General features: G+C 35.3%; 1 long non-coding RNA gene across 1 annotated transcript; it reads right to left on the bottom strand.

Annotated features, from left to right (window-relative positions):
• Positions 1–4883: 4883 nt before the first annotated feature.
• Positions 4884–14082, bottom strand: LOC125184723 (uncharacterized). Its single transcript, XR_007169089.2, has 3 exons — positions 13200–14082; positions 12209–12311; positions 4884–6076 (listed from the first exon to the last, which is right to left on the bottom strand). It is a non-coding gene; the product is annotated as an uncharacterized lncRNA (long non-coding RNA).
• Positions 14083–19507: the final 5425 nt, after the last annotated feature.

Below are 19507 nucleotides of genomic sequence, written 5' to 3'. Positions count from 1 at the left end.
TAGTTGTCTTTTCCAGGATGAATACTCACTTTTTCTTATGTGAGATCTTTCACACCTTCTTTAACACTTGTTTTATTTTCTTCTGCACTTGTGCACTATGGAAAACTAAAATAGGATCTGAGAATTCAGAAACCACCAAGCATTTGGTGAGCTTCATGCTGTTACTTCCTAAGAGTTAAAACAGAGCCAAGCATTCCTGTACATGCTTTGGCTTTCCTGTGTGGATGCAACAGCCCAGTGCACCCTATGACTAATTTGCTGTTATTACATGGCATATTAAATGGCAGCTGCTGCATATACTAGACTGGTGAATCGGTCTTTGCTCATGTAAGCACCTACTGGAAAATACAAACAGAGGAAGCTAAAGTAAGTTGGAAGGTAAATCAAACCAAAGCTTTGAAAATCATCATGGGCAATATTTAAATTCTCTATGGCCTAGACAGTTGCAAGCCACTTGCATTAAATATCAGAAAGTTGTGATTTCTTTGTAAAAGTAAATTAGTTTGCATCTGAATAAAGAAGTTAAGCACGCTTAAAAATTAAAGCAATTAAAATTTTGAATGGTAAAGCAGAAATATTACAAGCATGTTTAAGATGCTCTATTTCTTAAACAAACCTCAATTTTCTGTTTAAACCTAGCATTGTATATTGTATGTCTAACTTTTACATTGATAGGAAGGAAAAATGAATGCACAGCTCACAATTTAATGTTAATTCATGTCTTAATTACAGAACCACAAAAAATACAGAAAGTTTAATGAGTTAATCAGTTGTCCCAGACAAAGGGGATAAATGACATCCAAATTTTGAGTTCTGTTTAAACATTTCTGTTCCTCCCAACACCTCTCAATAATCAGAACAGGCTGTTCTGAATAATTAGCAAGGCAAAAATCAACCATCAGTGTTGATATAAATCATCATAAGTCCAATCAAGTTAGTGAGTTACAAGGTCATAAATGAAAGTGAGAAGAGCATGGTTTCTCTTTGAATTAATTGGAGCTGTACCAGTTTATATCAGAAAACTGCTCAGGAGTAACTCAGCCATATGTGCATCAGCACAGAAACACTTGCAAACTATGACATATTTCAGCACCTAAAGTGGTCTGAGAAAAGTCTAAAACATGCATAAGCAGTGTTAGCCTTAATCTTCTTTAAATTTGCTTTGCACATTGGACTGAGCTGGTGTTCAGACTGAAGTCATACTAAAATCACTGTAAAATCAGCAAGAGCAAGACAAAAAATCATGTCCTGTTTTTATCTCTTTCCCCAATTAGCTCTTTATTTTTCAATGTTTTGTTAAAGAGAGTAAAACATTTGTAAATGGATTTTCGTTTGTTCTTGCTTGCCACATGCTGCAGGTCTTCCTCTTGTTTTCATCAATGTAAAACTTTACTTCCTCCTCCCCATACCTCTCACCTCAATTTACACAGCAGGGGCAATCCACACCACTTTTACTTTGACCTTATAGCATATTAGAGTACATTTGCGTTTGGCTTTGAGTAAGAGTGGAATAATGCAGCTAGCAGCTGCTTTCGTCTTGAATGATACTGCAAAAGGGGTCTTTTGTCTCATTATCAAATATCTGAGGTTTTTTTTTATAATTTTATAATTAAGAAAAGATTCCTTCTACTGAAACAAACTGCAAAAACAGTAGAAAGATGAACACAAGGGCTCATGTCTTTGTTTAAAACTATTATTATACTGGTTTAAAGAAATTATTACAGGTTTTTCTGTTATCAACAAAACCAAGTGTTTGTAACCTACTCTAGCTCTGCAGAGATTCTGTAAACGAAATAGACAATTCGCTTGGCACAACCAGGAGCTTTAACGCAAGCATCTCAGCATCTCAGCTGGGTGGTACTGATTACCTGAATTTATACACTTATACAATCTCTTTCTCATCCATTGCTAAAGTGAAACCATTAAGAAGAAAAAAAAAAAAAAAAAAAAAAGGAAAGGAAGAAAGAGATGATTGCATAATCATATCAAGAAAAACTACAAGAATCACAGGAACAGGATAAGTGCCTGTTTTTCAAAACTAAAAACATTCAAAATCTTGGCATCCCTGATGAGAACAAGATGTGAGATTAAAGGATGGCCAGGTCCAACACAATGAAACATAATAAGGTTTTTTTCCTCTTCTCTATACTTATCATTTGCAAATAAGATGATTTTTGTTAAACTCATAATAGGAATAATGATTTTGTTGAATAATATTCTTAAAACCTTTGCATTAAGGAGATACACTAGATATGCCTATCTCCTTGATTTATTTTTTTGTGTGTGTGTGTGTGGTTCCTAAAGTATCACCTCGCACTACAGAGACAGAAAAAGATTAAACTAATGTGCTGATATGCTATTATAAATATGACACAGAAATTCTGACTGGAGACAGTTCATGCATCTCCTGCAAGACTATGCTTATGTTTGTACAGGATCTACCCACCCATACTTAAAATGAGTATTCCAAAGCAGTGTTATGAAAACCACATGATACTTCACACCTTCAGGAATAATCCTTATCAATTTCTAGATGCGATCAGTAGTAAACTGTCAGTCATTTTTCATTGGGATCAATATTTACAGTTTTAAATTTCCAGATCCCTAAGGAATCTCTGATTTTTTAAAAATGTTTTGTACTCTCTTAGAGGAGGAAAAATATTTGGATATATCACGTGAAAGTATTTTATGAATATTACCAATAAGGACTTTCTACTAATATTAATAAGAGTATTATATGTAATACTCTTATTATATAATATATATAATTATTATGTATTTTATATATAATATATATAATATATTAATATATAATATATATTATATACAATAATATATATAATAATATATATAATAATATATATAATTAATGTGTAAAACTTACACTGAAGACTGCAGAAGTTAAAAGCAACTGCTATATTCCTATAGAACCTGACCCAAAATCCCTGAAATATAAGCAGAGTTTTTCAGTGGCCAGACCTCCTATGAATAAAATGAAATTATAATTTGGAAGTCCTTATCTTTAGCCCAGTGACAGACAGGCTATCTGCATACAGTATTCCTGATGCTTATTTGTATAACATAACAACTTTGCAGTCAGAGAAGTCTTCATGAAGTGAAAAAGGCTTTTCCATTACCTTAAATACCACTGACAAAAATTTGGGCAGAGATGCAGGAAGAAAATCATTTTCTTTCCATACAGCTCAGTGTGCCCTCAATACAAAATTATTCCCTGCACTAAATTAATGAGAAACATATAAAATATTCTTTTTTCTTAACACAAGTAGATTTCAATTCATCACATAAGAGACACTTCTACGTAATTTATGTCAATAATACACCTTTTCTTCCTTTCAACTATTTCACTCTCAAACCCGACCTTCAAACAAAAGGCCATTTAACTCTTGTTTTTCACATTTCAATCTACCAAATACATTTTAATATTTAGTTTATGAACCAAACCTCCTTGCTTTGCAGTTTTTCTTTTTGAGCAAATTCATAAGCTTACAAGCTGATTATATAATTCTTTCATGATCTCCCTTTCTTTATTAGTGCTAATCTTGTACTGAAGTGTATATAGTAGTCTGTCAATACAGCATAGTAAAATTATACCAAACCTGTACTGATCTTCCTTAGTTTATGGCGTCAGCCTCCACTGTGTTAACCTGAGCAGAACTGCCTCAAACTATAAACATACTAACTAACTGTAATTCATTGTATACTATTGAATGTCTCTCCTCTATTCATCCCTGACCACTCTCACTAAATTATTATTTTGCAGAAGTTTTATTTTGTTGAGTATATCTTTTAAGCTAATTTTCCCTGGGTTTTCATTTTTCATTATAATTATAGATTCAATTTATTCGTACTGCTGTCAAGTGCTTATGTGTGTCTGTATATATATATATATAATATGGACTCCTAAATGTGCATATTTTAAGTGTATTTGTATCCTTTTTTTAAGTCATTAGGATAGCAACACATCCTGTACCCCCTTAGACATCCTGGTTACCTCATTAGACATCTCCATTCTAGCATGTTCTCTGTGTATTAGCCTTTGTTATTAATATTCTGACAAATCTGGTGACCTTCTACAAAGGGTTTACAGCACTGCTGTAAAGGGGAAGAGCAACTGACATCATCTACCTGAACTTGTGTAAAGCATTTGACACTGTTCCACATGATATCCTTGTCTCTAAATCAGAGAGACATGGATTTGATGGATGGAGCAACTGGTGAGTAAAGACTCCTTTTTAGTGATGGATGGCAACACTCAAAGAGTTGTGGTCAGTGGCTCAATGTCCAAGTGGAGATTAGTAACAAGTGGTGTTCCACAAGGGTCCATATTGGGACTGGTTCTGTTTAATATCTTTGTCAGTGACACGGACAGTGGGGTTGAGTGTACCCTCAGCAAGCCTACCAATGACACCAAGCTGTGTGGTGCAGTCAACACACTAGAGGGAAGGGATGTCATCCAGAGGGACCTCAAGAGGCTTGAGAGGTGGGCCTGTGCAAACTTCATGAAATTCAACAAGGCCTAGTGCATGGTCCTGCATCTGGGCCAAGCCTATCCTAAACTCAAATACAGGCTGTGTGGAGACTGGATTGAGAGCAGCCCTGAGGAGAAGAATCTGTGGGTGTTGGTTAACAGGAAGCTCAACATGAGTCACCAAGTGCACCTGCAGCCCAGAAAGCCAACCATATCCTGGGCTGCATCAAAAGAAGCATGGCCAATAGCTCGAGGGCAGTGATTTTCCCCCTCTACTCCGCTCTCATGAGACCCCCATCTGGAGTATTGTGTTCAGCCCTGGGGCCCCCAGCACAAGGACATGGATGTATTAGATCGAGTCCAGTGGAGGGCCGCAAAGATGATCAAAGGGCTGGAGCACCTCTCTTATGAAGACAGGCTGAGAGAGTTGAGGTTGTTCAGCCTCAAGAAGAGAAGGCTCCCGGGAGGCCTTCCAGACTGGTCTTCCAGTACCAAAAAAGGGCCTACAGGAAAGGTGGTGAGGGACTCTTTGGCAGGGGCTATAATGACAGGACAAGGGGTAACAGCTTTAAACTAAAAGCGGGTAGATTTAGATTAAATATTGGGAAGAAATTATTTAGTCTGAGGGTGGTGAGGCACTGAAACAGGTTGCCCAGAGAAGCTGTGGATTTCCCGTCCCTGAAAGTGTTTTAGACCAAGCTGGATGGGGCTTTGAGCAACCTGGTCTAGTAGGGGGGTTGGAATTAAGTAATCTTTAAGGTTCTTTCCAATCCAAACCATTCTATGATTCTATGAAGGATTGAATTGACAGGAATTCTCAGTGAAGCATTAATTGTATCAATCTAGCTTAGGCTTTTTTTTAGTTTTCGTATTTGTTAAATTGCAGAATCCCTCAACTTCGCATCTCCTGTCCTGATAGATACAAAGGATTATTTCTTTCAATATATCTTCTAGGATTATTACTGGAAGGTCGTGGTCTTCAGATGAAACTAGACAGGTGCTAGAAATCCATACTTTGACCCCTTACTTACCTTCATCTTAATCAAAAGCTTTAAAAAGACTTTTAAATTTTCCTTCTTAAGAATCCACTATTTTTCTGGAAATTTTTGTGCTGGGTGTTTCAAGGAAACAAACAAGCAAACAAAACTTTGCATATGTCCACTCAGGCACGGGAAAGACTGTATATCAAAAAATAAATAAAATGAATACCTTGTATATTGATGCATTAGATGTTCATTTAAAAGGTCTCTGGACATTTAAACTGCTTGTTATTTTTTAAAATTTAAATATAGTTTAAGTAGAAAATTACAAAAATGCAGACTAATCATCATGTTATAGAATTTAGTTGCAACTTGATAGAACAACTTGAGAGAGAAGAGGATGAACAAAATCAAGAGCTTTTATATAAAGAGGAGATGTTTCAAACTTGCCTGTTAAATCCATTGGAGAAAATCTGTCCAGTAGTAATCACTGTTTTGCTTGACCTCAAATCTGTGCTGCTGAAACATAGTCATCTCTGGATCATAACTGTTCCTGTCCAAGATACCCCAGATGAAATCTTCAGGAGGAACTAGCCAGAAGTCCCAGCTGAGAGGAGCAGAGGCAGTGAAAGAAAAGGCAAGTGAGGTTTAGATGATTGATATGTAGAACTGAAGCCAGTGCTTTCACTGGGAAAGTGAGTATTCCATAGTAAAACAAAATGTTCTTTTTTGCAGGTGGAATAGCCTTGCTCCAGGGTAAAATGGCTGCTTTGTAACAGATTTTGTTTGTGCCTGTGTGCATACACATGTATTTGTATGGAAATAGCAGTCTTTATGTTCTCTAGAGCACTGCTGCCTGAGTCTGGATACTGCTAATTAGGATGTCTAGACCACAAAAAGCTAACTCAACTTTAGTAGAAATCATCAACATTTACCGCTCTTTTTAGTTTATTTTCATCATAAATAAAAAGCAGAGTAACATACAGGGCAATTTGGATGTGTTTATTATAACAGGGCAGAATACACTTCATTTCACTGACTTGCAGTTCCTAGCTTGCCCCGGAGTTTGGCTGCCTTGCGTTGGCTGGCTGTTGTTTCCAGCCCTCTCTCCCTTCAGTTTCACCCAACATCTCCCATTACATTCCTCTCATTTATCCAGTATTACTTCCAGTACTTCCCTTCACTTTTCTCAATATTTGGCTTAGTCTTTCCTGTAAGTAATCAAAAAAAAAAAAAAAAAAAAAAAAAAAAAGGAAAGTCATGGAACTAAGGGGATATTTGTTTCAATTATCCTTTTTTGCTAATGAAGCAAAGAGAGACTAAGGGTGGGAAGACCCTACCTTGATGCTTTTCACCTAAGTAAGAGCTTTGTTTGGAAAATGTTTTTGTACGGGCACAGATAATATCATTTGAGTGACCATACTTGTAGGTTGGATTTCTCAGGGGATTCTATGAAGTACATGTTTAATTTGGTGTTTCAAGCTCAATGGTGGTATTAAAATAAAAATAAAAAATCCCAAAAGCATAACTTCGTCCTACAAGTTTGGACACTATAAAATGATTGTTTCATATTTCATTCCAGCCTAAAATGCTGCTCTGCTAAAAACTGTGATAAAAGTAATGAGTAAAAATTGCAGTTTACACATTCAACTAATTTACCCTGTGGTTTACAAGGGAAAGCCTTCATGAACTCATGGCTAGGTGCAAGAATTGCAAATAGAAAAGTTCATGAGGGCTTATGCTATAATTTGATAGTGATTTTCCAGTTTCTTACTCCTAATGAAGTGTTTTGGAACACCTTTGTGGGACAACTTTGATATAAGAAATCCTGTTTTTTTCAGAAAGACTTGTATTAGTACATGGGCTAAAAAGATTATCTATTCAAGCATATTTTCATTATTCAGTGTTTGTCTAACCTAAAAGAAGTGTTTGTTTTTGAGATAATTATATTTGAATAAGAAGATAAAATTTCTGTATTAATTTTCAATAAAATTAAAATGCAAAAGCCCTAGATTTCCTATTTAATTATTGTACCTTTGACTTCATTACATTTCCTGGAGGTGTAGTCTGTTCAGAAGTATTTGAAGGAGGTGTTTTATTGATCTACTGTGAAAGTCAAATGATTCCAGATGCCAAATTTTACTGAATGTTTAATACTATTAACATACTTATGACTGTGAGCAAGGAGATAATTTTATGGAAAGCAAATAACAGATGCCAATATATATGCATGTGAGTATGTATACATTACATTATAATAATTCAAAATTATTCATCAATATAGGCAAAGCAAAAACCACATACTACAAAGATATTGTAGTGTGTAAAAATGGAACTATTGTGCTCTGTAGTTTGTATGCTGTCTGTACTGCAGACAGAGTGTAAGTGGACTTCCAGTTCAAGCAGGCAAGAAATGTTCAGGGTTTTTGTTAAGTCTCATCTCCCTCATTCTTATAAGTAGAATTACACCTGCTCACTTAATTCCCAACTCTGCATATTGAAAAAGATGGTTGTGGTTGTATGTAAAACTAACATAAGTCAAAAATAATTGAAAGCAATGATGTTAGAAACTGGATTGTAATTTTAGCTTCTGGCTCAGTAGTTTAAAAATTGAAAATAAGCAGACAAAAGTTATCTCATATTGCCACCTATGATGAGGTATTTCTGTACTTCCTATGATAATTCCATGGTTTGGGTTTCAAAGAGAATGGCATCAGGAACTGCTCTGAGAAATCAAATTTTCATAGATTGTGTAATTCCAGACATGAAAAAATCAAAACACATAAAACTGGATGGATAAAACCTTATATCACAATTAATAGAACCTAAAAACTTAAGAAAAGCAGGCAAGAGTAAGTACGGTGTTAACTGAAAGATTATCTTACTGCAATGTTAACTATCTTATGGTGTATAGAATAACAGAGATAGAAGATGAGATCATGTGACCATTTTTTCAGCATTTGTAAAATGCCTTTCACAGTGCCATCTTGTTCCTAAAGTTAGATTATAAGGCATTCTTAAAAAGTAAACCAAGCAGCAATGCCAGCAATAAATATATATATATATATATATATAAAAATTAGGTGATTAGGGGACTGGAGCACCTGTCATATGAGGACATGCTGAGAGAACTGGGCCTGTTTAGCCTGGAAAAGAGAAGACTGAGGGGAGACCTCATCAATGTATATAAATATCTGAAGAGAAATTGTCAAGAGGATGGAATCAGACTCTACAGTTGTGCCCAGAGACAGGACAAGAGGCAATGGGCACAAACTGAAGCACAAGAATTTCCATCTGAATATGAGAAGGCACTTCTTTACTGTGAAGGTGCCAGAGAACAGGGAACAGGTTGCCCAGAGAGGTTGTGAAGTCTCCTTCTCTGGATATATTCAAAACCTGCGTGGATGCCATCTGGCACAATGTGCTCTAGGTGATCCTTCTTGGCAGGGGGGTTGGACTAGATGATCTTTAGAGGTCCCTTCCAACCTCAGCCATTCTGTGATTCAGTTATATATATATATATATATATTATATATATATATATATGTATATTTACACACACATAAATAGCACTCTCACAAGCTAGAACCTACAAAAAGGTGTACATAACACATTAAATTTACCCATGTGTTTAAGGATCACGGTCTGAGCTAATGACAAAACTGATAGGCACAACATGCAGATGGGTAAGGTCAAGAAAGAGGAAGGAAAAAGCAGCAATAACATAAAAATATGTTTGAGACAGAATGTGTGACTTGCTGCCTGCCAAACAGTTAGCAGTAGGCAGTATTGTGTAGGCATCATAGAAGGAACAAGCTTGCTGAAGAATCAGTAAGAGCATGAGCTAGGTGGTTGCTTGGCTTCTCGTGTTTTAACTTCTTAAGTGCTGCATGGCAACATTTGTTTACAGTCAGTCCCTTATTTGGAGAGCGAAGAATCATCAAAATCACACCCACTGATCCTGGGTCTTTTAAAATGCTTAATTCAGCTAGACAGTCTAGCAAGATGCATTTCAGTTCTCATTTAAACTCTCTGGGGACAGAACAGTGGTTAAGAACAAAGTACATGCAGCTGGAAGCATTTTATTTTACTGTAACAGGTATTTTTTGGTCAAGATTTGTTGCATTCAAAACAGAGGAAGTAAATTAAATCGTAATTCTTGTGGCACCAACATTAGTCTTCAATATTTGCAACTATAAACTGCAACTCTGTTTTTATAATCTAATTTATACACATTTTTTTTAGTTTTTGGTTATAAACAGCCTTGGACTTTGTGTTGTCTCCCTGCAACACTTTTACCAATTTGAAGGAAAAGCCAATGCACTTACTCCATTGTGAAACTGCAAGAAACTACAGCACCTAGATGAACAAGCTTTGTATCAGGTGGTAATAGGCTCTTGTAGTAGCTTGGTTAAGTCTAAGCTTGTTTAAATTCAACACAATGGTAATCAATTTGTCCTCCTTTCCCACCTCCCAGCACACTCCACATTTTGACAAACATTGTCTATAACTGCACATTCATGATGTTCTATTACTTAAGCACATTCAATTTTATATTATTATATATGTATATATATATAGTTTAAAATGAAGTATACAAATCAACACTTTTTTTTTTTTTTGAAAAAATATATTATTGTTATGATAGTCCATTGAAAACTGACAGCCATAAAAGATGTGGCTTCCTTTGTATGAGAATTTAAATCCATTTAGTAACACTGTGAAGTTCCTAAATTGTCTATATTAGAACCATACTTCTAAATCTGTAAATTAATTTCCAACCAAATAAACTTTCTATTTTATGTTTGAAAAAGGTTGATAGAGACCATAAGTATTCTTTAATCTTTGAGAAATCAGACTTTTTTTATAACCTTTTCTTTTTCTTTGGAAGAAATAAGTAATTTGACCTAGTACATAGATACACATCTGTTTAAGCATATGTTCCATGTGTTACACAGTTGATTAAGCATACTTACCATTAAATTATCTCATATTCAGATTTTGTAACTTCATCAGACTAATATTTTGGACTGAACTTTTGCAAGCCATACATTGGCCAACCAAAGTATTGTTTTGCAATGTTAGGCTAGTAAGGGAAAGCAAGACAAAGGAGAGGAAGAAAGTCATATTGACCTTTTTTTGTCACCTAATTAATTACACGTAAACTCTGGAAATATCCAATATCTTAACAATACATTCCACATATAAAGGATTGCTGTCTTGAAAGTTTTCAGCAATGCAGATAATTCCAATTTCTTTAGAAGTAAACTCTCTCATACAAATAACCAGGCAGAAGTTATATTCTTGATCAAAGACTTTTTTTTTAACCTTTCAATTAAGTGGATATTTATTAATAATTTGCCTTTCAAATATCTAACAATTGCTTATTATAAATACCTATCCTAGAACAGTTGTCATTTTAGAAAACATTTATGTACTACTAGTAATATGATTGCAATAAGCCAAATCACTTGGTGTACTGGGTCGGGCTGGGATGTTAACTTTCCCTGCAGCAGCCCATACAGTGCTGTGCTCTGCACTCGTAGCTAAAACAGCAATGGTATCACACCAGTGTTGTGTCTGCTGCTGAGCAGTGCTGGCACAGCATCAGGACTCTCCCTAATTCCCCTGGGGATGGGCAAAGATGTGAGAAAAGAAACATCACCAGGGCAGCTGACCTAAACCAACCACAGGGATATTCCATACCATATGATGTCACACTCAGCAATAAAAGGTGGAAAAAGGAGGAAGAGGGGAGGGGTGGGCTCTCGTTGTGAAGACGTCTGTCCTCCTCCCGAACACCGGCTACATACGTTGAGGCCCTGCTTCAAGGACATGGTCAAGCATCGCTCATTTGTGGGAAGTAGAGAGTAATTTCTTTCTTCTGCACTTCCACATAGCCTTTGCTTGTTTCGCTTAGTTTTCCCTTTCCCCCTCCCTTTTCCCCTTTCCTTTTTCTCCTTTAGTTAAATTGTTAATTGTTTAGTTAAATTGTTTAATTAATAATAATCTTTCCTTAATAATTATTTTTTTTCCTTTAATTAAATCACCCTTATCTCAACCCGTGAGTTGTTCTTTCCTTTACTTCTTCCCTTCCTCATCTAAGGAGGGAGAGGAAGAGAGTGGTTGTGGTGTTCAGCTGCCTAGCACGGTAAAACCACCACACTTGGTAAAATTTTGCTGCTCAGAATGTAAAAGTCATTCTCTAGACACTCATTTCTAAGAATGACAACACCATTCTCTGTTTATAAATTATGAGTTTCTATATATATTTATATATATTATACGTTTATATACATAATATATATATATTATGAATATATATATAAATATATATATAATTTATAAATTATAATTTAGAGGTATAGGAATTGTTTACACACAGAACAAACAGAAGATAGAGGTCTACATAGCAAGGTCTTCATATTCTCATACACTAAACTATTAATGGCTACTTGGAGACAAAAATTTTTTGACCTAAACTTTAGCCCTAGTCTATGAAAAAAAAAAGACATGATTCGTGTTCAGAAATGGTCTGAATCCAGCAATAAGGAAAAATTACAGTCTGTTTCCTGCTTTCTTTTTTAATAACTTAATAATATAAGATTAATTTTAAATTATGCAGTATCTGAATGCTAAGTATTCAAACATATACAACTTTGCTCTCAAATCAACAGCATAATCACTCTCAAGCAAGAATATTTGTAGATGAGAGTTCAGTAACATTTCCAAAACTCACCATTTTCTATCACATTCATCTCAATCTCACACGGAAGACTATACAATCAATCAACTCTGTTCACATGCCTCCTCTGGGCTGGCTTCCATACTAGTGATTTTGCCTGCAAGAAAAGCAAGCAGAAAGAAATTGTGCAGCTTTCTATTCAATTAAAAGTAATCTTTTACTGCAAATGAAAACAAAAATGAGAAACCAGCACTAAAAAAAAAAAAAAAAATGACATCTGTCTCCAGATAGAGTTTTCAGAGGCCTGTAGCAAACATTTAACAAATTGAAAGGGTGAGTTTCTCCACTGAGGTCCTTGCAAGTACCACAGCCTTGGTAATTAACTGCTGTTTGCTGTCTAATCTACTATGGTGGCTTGTGATTCCCATTAGAAGCATCACCAGCTACGTTGGCACAGACTTGAAGAGGTAACAGGAGTGAGCTTGAACTCCCAGATCAGATTTCTCTTAACTTTTATTCAGCTAGGATACAGGGCCCCAGTATTAACAAACCCTTTTCACCACCACAACATACAGACGGCAAGTCTTCTGGCTAAGATCCTGCAAGAAGGGAAAATAAAGCATAAAAAAAAAACATTCTCAGAAAATAATATGCTTGCTACATCATTGCACAAAACAGATGTAGTCAGTTTAAACTGATGTTTTATTGTGTTTTTTTTTTGTTGTTGTTGGGTTTTTGTTTGTTTTCTCTGGTGTTGACTCCAGCATCAAAGGAAGCAGTAGAAGTAGTCGGGTCAGAAACAGCTGTTGGTAGACTTGGAATCACAGAATCATACAATCATTAAGGTTGAAAAAGACCTCCAAGATCATCTAGACCAACTGTCCACCTACTACCAATATTACACATTAAACCATGCCCCTAAGTACCACAACCAACCTTTCCTTTAAACACCCCCAGGGACGGTAACTCCACCACCTCCCTGGGCAACCTGTTCCAATGACCAGAAATAGAATAGAATAAAATCCAATTTAATCCAGTCTCTCACCTTGTGAGAACAAATATTGGAGCAGAAGCTGAAACAACTTCTTCTGATTTCATTCACCGGAAAGGAATTCTGCCACTCCGAATGGAAACTAAGGAAAAAAATGTAAATAACGGTTTTTTACTTGTCATCAGTGAATCCTCTGTTGGTGCATAACTCGCTTGCTAATGTCTGGTCTTATCAAGCCACTCATGCTCAGGACTCCAGACCTTAAGTTTTGCCTTAAGAAAATATATAGACTCGCATTAGACTTTTGAGTCCAGTTAAACAGTCACATGGATATTACATGTTTGCTGTGACTCCTGAAACCAGTTTATGCAGAATACCAAAGTAGACCTAAACAACAACAGAGTATTAAATATATATATATATGAAATGAATAGTTTAATAACTTTAAAATGAGAAAGTATTAAAGATATATGTCTCATAACCTGAAATCAGTGCATCCCTTAGATAATCCTCTCTAGAATACTTTCTTCTTGATTACTCTCAGTTTTCTGCAAGAGCCAAGTCATACAAACTCTTGTTTCTTTATGTGTGTTTTCTACTACAAAATTCACCACAAAACACTCAGAGGCATGTAAAAAAGAGCTTTGTGTTGTAACATTGTCCTTTAAAATGCCATAATTAAAAGTGTTATTGATTCCCCCACTTGGCCTTAATCATTTGTACTCGTGTTCTATTCTGTCTGCATCTATAAACTGTTAAAGTTACTTCAAATGACATGCCAAAATGACTGCTTGGAAAGTTCTAACTACATTTTGTGTGGGAATTTATAAGCTAAAAATATTCTTTGACATGGTTCCTTAAATTCAAGTGTTTTAAAACCTCAGAAGGAAGAAATGTAATTTTAGATGTACCTTAATGTTTGTGGCTAAGTACAGTTAAGAAGACATTATTTCTGATGTTATTCAATGTTTTACTCTTATTGCACCATATTGACAACAAAATCATCACTCATTAAGTTAATAAGTAAGGAAGAGAAAAACTGACTTAAAAAATCTCAAAATGCACATACAGAAAAAAAAAAAAAAAGCTCTTCTGAAACTGCACTGAAATTAGCCCCACAAGGCAGTATATTCTAATCATCCCTGTTTCACTTAGCTATGCTGATGTATCAATAAATAAATAAATAAATAAAAGAAGGAGAAAGAATATATTGGGAAACACTACCGAAATGACAACAAACATAAACGATGTCCAGGAGTTATCAAAAATCAAGAGGGAAATAAAAATCATAGCGATGCATGACAAGAGCAAACAGGATTTTTACAGCAGAAATGTTAGAGTTGTTCCAAGAAAACTTAAATAAGGATGGAGTAACAAAGAAATTAGACCCTGCTAACCCTCTATTTTAGAGGCTGAAATTGAAAGTTCCTTGTGCTTCCTGACCATGACACTGTTCATAATTTTTCAGAATCAGAGTCCCCTGGCCATGAGATATTGTTTGGGGGCACTGCTAACACCTCTGTTTCAACAGTGCCTATTTCATCCTAAGTCCCATGACAAACCGAATTTTTCCACATTTGCTGCTTAAAGAGTTTACTGTTTTAGGTATTCACAGATGTTTCCTTAACCTATCACACTCCTCATCTGCTTTTTGCCCATCATTCAATTGTACCAGGCAAGGGGAGACTTCTGTTCAGCCATCACACTTCTATCCCATACTTGTCCCAGGAGACATTCATATTTGTTCATGCTCATCTCTTTTGACGTGAAACAATTTTGTTTGGAGGAAATAAGGTTATACATACAATTCTAAACATGTCCTTTCCAGTTAGTTTTCTTAGTGCTCAGACCAGTGGTTTACTTTCACACTACTTGGGGATGTCAGATTTTAGAAAAGACCATCTAGATCCGTGTTTCACTTAGCTTGTGGGCTCCTCCAGTCCCCTTGTGGTATTCTTGCAACTCCAGCAACATATTGTGTGTGTGCATGTGTGAGAGTATGTAAGTGAATATTTCATGTTCAGGGTGAGGGACTCAAGTGTCTGAAATGAGTGAGGGCAGTGTCACACTCGACTAGAGCAGCACTTCTAATCGCGTAAAACTACAGATGTATGTAGAACATGTGTACGGCATAAGCAGAGGGTACTGTGTAAAGCTTGGTGTGAAGGTCTACAGTGGGAGTATTTTATGGAGTACAGTCTTGCCTATTCCATCCTATCTTGCCTATCTGCTGGGCACTGGACCAAAAAATATTCAGATGCAGCTGGGTTTTGTTTCAGAGAGCACTAGATGGTTCACAGCAAAAAGAAACAAACATAAACAACACCAGTATTTGCTCAGGAGAAAATGAATGTTTGTGGAATGTGGGCGGTCAGGAAATAGGGATGATATGGGACCAAACTGAGGAGCTAAGTTATAAAACCTAGATGTACTTTTTGCATTTTCCTTGCTGAGAACAGCCCACCACCAGGTGATTAAGGTATTCTTTGGACAAGAAAAAAAAAAACAGTGAGATTTGATTCCAACAGATGGAGAAGGGAACAGATGGTACAGTTTCAATGCAAGTGCACTAACTACTTGAAGAAAAGAAGACTACTGTCTCCTTTTATAGCTACAGAAAAATTAAAATATAAAATAAAATATTAAAATAAAATAAAATAAATAAAATAAAATAAAATAAAAAATAAATAAACAAACAACTGGCTCCTGTTTAGCTTTTGAAAGCAATGAATATATGCATGTAATTTCAGAAGACAGCTTAGTCTTGTGAAGTCCAAGTATTGCTTAAGTTTGAAGTGTGTATGCCCTAGGATGGACAGTTTTTAACATATCTCAGAGAAATTAGTGTTTCTTCTGACTACTTGATGCAGCTCCCTTTTCAGCCTGTTACTTTCTCAGAAGCCTACCTCTTTACAAGCAGTAGGGCTTCACTGCCTATTTCAGGACTGAGGGCTTTGGTGCAATGGCCAAACATGCAGGGCTTATTGCCCCGCTCATTGCTTGCAAAGCTATCACTAGAAGCAAGAACTAGAAGACAGCTTTCTGTCACAAGCAATTAGAAATAGAGATTGTTTAAATCCAGTGAGGTATCCCCTTCCCAGTGCCCATACTCAGATCATCCTGTCATAATCAGCTAGGAACAATAAAATAATAGACCAAAACTACCTATACCTGCTGATTCTCACCAACCTAATGACAGAATTATATTTTACAGGAAAAGAAATAATAATAAAAAAAATGTATTCTATTTATAATAATAATAATAAAAAAACCTGACAAACATCCCAGACCATAGAGTAGTTAGACTGGATAAGACTTACTTTGTTTATTGAAGTTCTTCATTCATCTAGCTTAAAGCTTCTGACCTTAAATTTAATTTTGACCTTAAAACAGAGAAATGTGTTACCCTATAAACAGTGAATTTATACAAAGAAATAATAAATTGCTTTTAACAGGGCAAGGCTGGATTACTATTATCTATGCTATTTCTGCTGCTTTTTATAATTAGAATATACTTTCTAGAATAATAGCACATGAAGGAATGATTATTGTGTCATATGAGCATAATTTTCTTCAAACCTGGTGCTTTATTTTTTCTCAAGTGTGATTTTTAATTTCTTTTGGCATATGGGTCAGAAACGTCTTGGTCCCAAGAAGATAAACATTGAAACTGCACAGATTTAAAAGGGTTCTTTCTAATACTCATCCCCCCCCCCCAAAAAAAAAAAAATGTTGTGCATTTAAATGAGATACCCCAACTTAAAAGTACTCATGTATAAAAAGAGGTTATTCCGTGTCTAAAATCAAAGTAGGAGAAGTGGAATTTAAACCTTCAGGAGAGAACATTGTCTAAAGTGACCAAGAACCATAAGTGATTCATTAAGTATAATTTGGCCAATGCTTCTTCTCAAGGGATTGTCTTAACAGCAGATTCACCTTACCAGGACTCCACATCTATCTGTAGGATCAGAATACCAATTACTCCATATAGGTTAAGATGTGCATCACCTGGAGTTTTCAGTGGGTATTCATCACTCAGTATGTTATTTTGAGGATGTTTTATTCCCTCTGTTCAGCTGACAAAGTGTTCCCTGCTGAAAAGTTACAAAAGGGATGTGAAAGAGAAGGCAAGAGAAAGTGATTATTTGATGCTGGTAGTTAGAGAAATTTCCAGATCTTTTTACTTCAACAGTCTTTCAGTCTACTATTAACAATCTATCATTTTGTTTTGTGTATCTGAACATACTTTTTCAATTTGAGAAGCATATATAGGTCTACATGCACACACTATTTCCATGTTGCTTAACAAGGAATAATACAGCCTGTTCCACCTCAGAATTTCAACAGATTTTACAAAAAAAAAAAAAAAAAAAAAAAGATAATAGCCAGATTCACTAGGACATAACTTCTGATTTCATTGTGGATTCACTAGGACATACCTTCTGATTTCATTGTTCCTGTACCCATTTCAGCAGATTTTCACTTTATTTCCTATATCTTTAGATCAGACTGCTGGTCACTGTTTAAAGAGAGGTCACCTTTGTCATAAAGATGAAGGCAAACCTGTGAGAGGCCTACCATAAGGACTGCTTTTAGCCAAGAGAAACCGTTATATTAGGTATTGCTCTGAAAGTCTGTGTGTCTATTTCCATCACAAGAGAGAAGTAGCTCTGTTAACAGCAAATCACATTCTGAAAGGGGAGCATTTCCTCCTACTTATGCCAGGGGGACATGGCTTTTTTTTTTTTTTTTTTTTTTCTAGCCCCAGCAATAACACAAGGGGTCAGATGCCACCCTCAGGGAAATTCATTTTAGGTTAAACAAACATATTTCTGGCTTCTTGCTATGCATATTTTTTAAAAGTCTGTACAAAAAGAAAAAAACTTATGTATTCTCTCTGGTTTGCTTTTGTTTATTATGGTATTCAGAGGTCCCCTCTGGAAAACAAAACAAAACAAAAAAACACACACAGAAAAAAAAAAGATTTAAAAAAATATATTTTTTTCAGCTCCTCTCTTTCCTCTGACAGTGATTGTCAATAGTTTGCCTCATTTGTTTACTACTTAATGAAAGTTTCTTATCTACATGGTCCTGTTCCTTTCAATGAAGATGGGCACTTAGAGCCACAGTTGCTTTCAAATACTTCATTATATGGTGGGGCACCTAAAGTCTGCATTCCTTTTCCCAAATTCTGAGCTATTTCTGTAAAACCAAGGAAGCACACTACAAATGAAAAGAAACCTTACTAATACATCTGCTAATTATATTATCTCCATCTAAGTGTAAAGCTCAAGTCTTTTTTGTAAATAAAAACAATAGATCACTGCCTTTTGAAATGCTTCTGAAAGAAAATTTATTTTGGTCAAGGCAACTAAAATTAAGAATAAATCCACAATGGCTATACAAGTAGAGTAGCATGCCTGAGGTTGTGCAGCTAAAATCAGTTCTTTAGAGCAAAACTGGATCCCATCATCATTGGTCAGTTCTCTCCCAATCTTACATAAATTAAATAGGAAAGAATAGCAGGGCAGTGAAATTTGACTTTATCAACACGAGGTTTGCTTCAGATAATAAAGAGGATAGGAATTGACCCAGATGTGAACAGTGTAAATTATATAGAAAAAGAATAAGACTTATTTTGCTACTTTATTTCTCTTTGTGTTGAATAACTTTTATTTCTTTTTTTTTTTTTTTTAATTTATTTAATGTGTAAAGGAAGAGTCTTAATGTTATTTTAGGTTAAATAAGCAGGACAAGTTAATCCTTAAGCCTACAGGTTGTATAGTAAAATGGGTTCATTTATTCTTCAATAAGACAGAAAACATGAGTTATTGCTTTCTGACCAACCATTTTACAGCATAAAACAATAAGAGCTGAGAGAATGAGACATGTCTACAATCAGTGATGCTGAACATTAACACAAAAACTAATTAAATACGAGAAAAAAAAATCATTTTTCTGTACTGAATCAGTGGAGAAACTGTCTGTTAGGTACAGAAGCTCATTTTTAGTTCTTTCTTTTCCTATGGACTGAAGGATTGTGTATTTTAAACGCAGTTGAAAATGTTAACAGGACAACCAGTGAAGTCTGACATTTGTTCCATATGTCATTAGTTTTCTGCAAAACAGTAATACAGTTATTAGTGTCTTCATATTTTTAAAAGAAAATACGCAAACTGTGTATGGAAAGTATATGTAAAATTAGTATGGAAAACTATAAAACATCTCTCTTTTTGTCCTGCCTTTTGTCCATCTTTTTGCCTGTTTTTTTTTTTTTTCTTGAAGAAGGATGAGCTACATAACCCTAAGTAATGCAAAACTTACTGTTAGATTGATTTCATTCAGTGGGTAGCTTTAAGATT

The sequence above is a fragment of the Anser cygnoides genome, chromosome 2 (assembly GCF_040182565.1).
Source record: "Anser cygnoides isolate HZ-2024a breed goose chromosome 2, Taihu_goose_T2T_genome, whole genome shotgun sequence".
Taxonomy (NCBI): Eukaryota; Metazoa; Chordata; class Aves; order Anseriformes; family Anatidae; genus Anser; species Anser cygnoides.
Note: the sequence above shows the minus strand (reverse complement) of the source record. Positions and strands in the feature narration are given on the sequence as shown.